Source organism: Arachis ipaensis, chromosome B04, assembly GCF_000816755.2.
Source record: "Arachis ipaensis cultivar K30076 chromosome B04, Araip1.1, whole genome shotgun sequence".
NCBI lineage: Eukaryota > Viridiplantae > Streptophyta > Magnoliopsida > Fabales > Fabaceae > Arachis > Arachis ipaensis.
Window position 1 is genome coordinate 40,719,439 of NC_029788.2, and position 2,250 is coordinate 40,721,688.

Sequence of the window (2,250 nt, forward strand, 5' to 3'; positions counted from 1 at the left end):
TGGACCTTGAATTTAACCGCTCAGTCTCAAGTTTTCACTTGACACCTTCACGCCACAAGCACATGGTTAGGGACAGCTTGGTTTAGCCGCTTAGGCCATGATTTGATTCCTTTAGGCCCTCCTATCCACTGATGCTCAAAGCCTTGGATCCTTTTTATTACCCTTGCCTTTTGGTTTTAAGGGCTATTGGCTTTTTCTACTTGCTTTCTCTTTTTCTTTTTCTTTTTCTTTTATTTTCGCCATTTTTTTCTGCAAGCTTTTGTATTCACTGCTTTTTCTTGCTTCAAGAATAATTTTTTTATGATTTTTCAGATTATCAAATAACATTTCTCCTTTTTCATCATTCTTTCAAGATCCAACATATTTAACATTCATAAACATCAAACTCAGAAGACATATGCACTGTTCAAGCATTCATTCAGAAGACAAAAAGCATTGCCACCACATGTAAATAATTAGAATTTTTCTTATTAAAAACTCGAAAAATATTGCCTCATTATTCTAAAGAAAATCTGCTATTTTATTCATATTTAATGATGATGAGAAAAATAAATTATAGCTTAATTGGAGATAAAATCAAAATATAGATACAAATTACTACTACTCATATATAACTTCTAAGGTAAAACTCAAATAAGAACAATTATCACAGAGTTAAGGCTAAGATTAGAACTCAACAATCTTGAATTTGGGAGGTGGATGCCTCTTTAGTCTGTGGAGTGCTTGGCCCTTCAAGAGATAGTTTCTGACGCTTTAATTCCTTCAGTTCACGCCCTTGCTCTTCTTGTTCTCTAAGCAATTTGCAGAGCATGCTATTTTGATTTTGCTGTTCTTCCTTCAGTTGATCCACAGCTTCTTGCAACTTGGTGACAGATGCTTCTAGGCACTCCCAGTATTCAATTTGAGGGATTTTCGGGAGGAACTCCTCTGCTTTTCTCTTGATGGGTCCAGTAGATGCTCCTTTTGGGCGTTTAACGCCCAATTGTGCCTCTTACTGGCGTTTTCTTGCCAGTGAGCTCCTTTTTCCTGTTTTGTGCTCTGAATTCTTCTGTAACCCTGTGGACTTATGCAATTGATTCTTTACCTTGTTAATATTAAGCTCATATATTTTAAAAATAAATAAAATGAAGAATAAAATAAAATAAAATAACAGAAAAAGTTTTGCTAATGGCTGGGTTGCCTCCCAGCAAGTGCTTCTTTATTTTCTTTAGCTGGACCTTGCTGAGCTTTTAATCTAGCCTCAGCCTTGAGCACTCTTGCTCAACATTGTCTTCAAGATAGTGCTTGATTCTCTGTCCATTAACAACGAACTTCTTATCAGAATCAATGTCTTGAAGCTCCACATAACCATATGGTGATACACTTGTACAACGCCAAAAACTTGGTGCACAAATTGTGAATCACACTTTTCACAACTCGTACCACTAACCAGCAAGTGCACTGGGTCGTCCAAGTAATACCTTACGTGAGTAAGGGTCGAATCCCACAGAGATTGTTGGCTTGAAGCAATCTATGGTTATCTTGTAACTCTTAGTCAGGATATCAATTATAATTATCAAGTTGAATTACGAAGAATAAAAGAGCAAGAAATAAATACTTGTTATGCAGTAATGGAGAATATGTTGGAGTTTTGGAGATGCTTTGTCTTCTGAATCTCTACTTTCCTACTGTCATCTTCTTCACGCACACAAGTTTCCTCCTATGGCAAGCTGTATGTTGGTGGATCACCGTTGTCAATGGCTACCATCCGTCCTCTCAATGAAAATGGTCCAGGTGCGCTGTCACCGCCCGGCTAATCATCTGTCGGTTCTCACTCATGCTGGAATAGGATCCGTTGGTCCTTTTGCGTCTGTCACTATGCCCAACCTTTGTGAGTTTGAAGCTCGTCACAGTCATTCAATCCCTTGAAAACACAAGTTAGAATCATTGGCGCTGGTATGGCTTTACACAATTTTATTCAATAAAATGACACAAGTAATTAACTGTTTAAAGAATTTCATGAAAATTTTGATCTTATGGGTGAAAGTGAAATAAAAGAACTAATTTCTAATGAAAAACCAAATGCTAAAAACGCTAGAAAAACAGAACTAATAAGAGAACAAATAAAGAATCAATTTCTTAATCAAGTATAATCTTAGTGATTAAGTTATGTAAAATCAATATTCAATATTAAAAATGTATTTATTATTATCGTTATTTTAGTATCCATTCTCTTATGTAAAAAAAAATTGTATTTTTGGTGTCATTTAT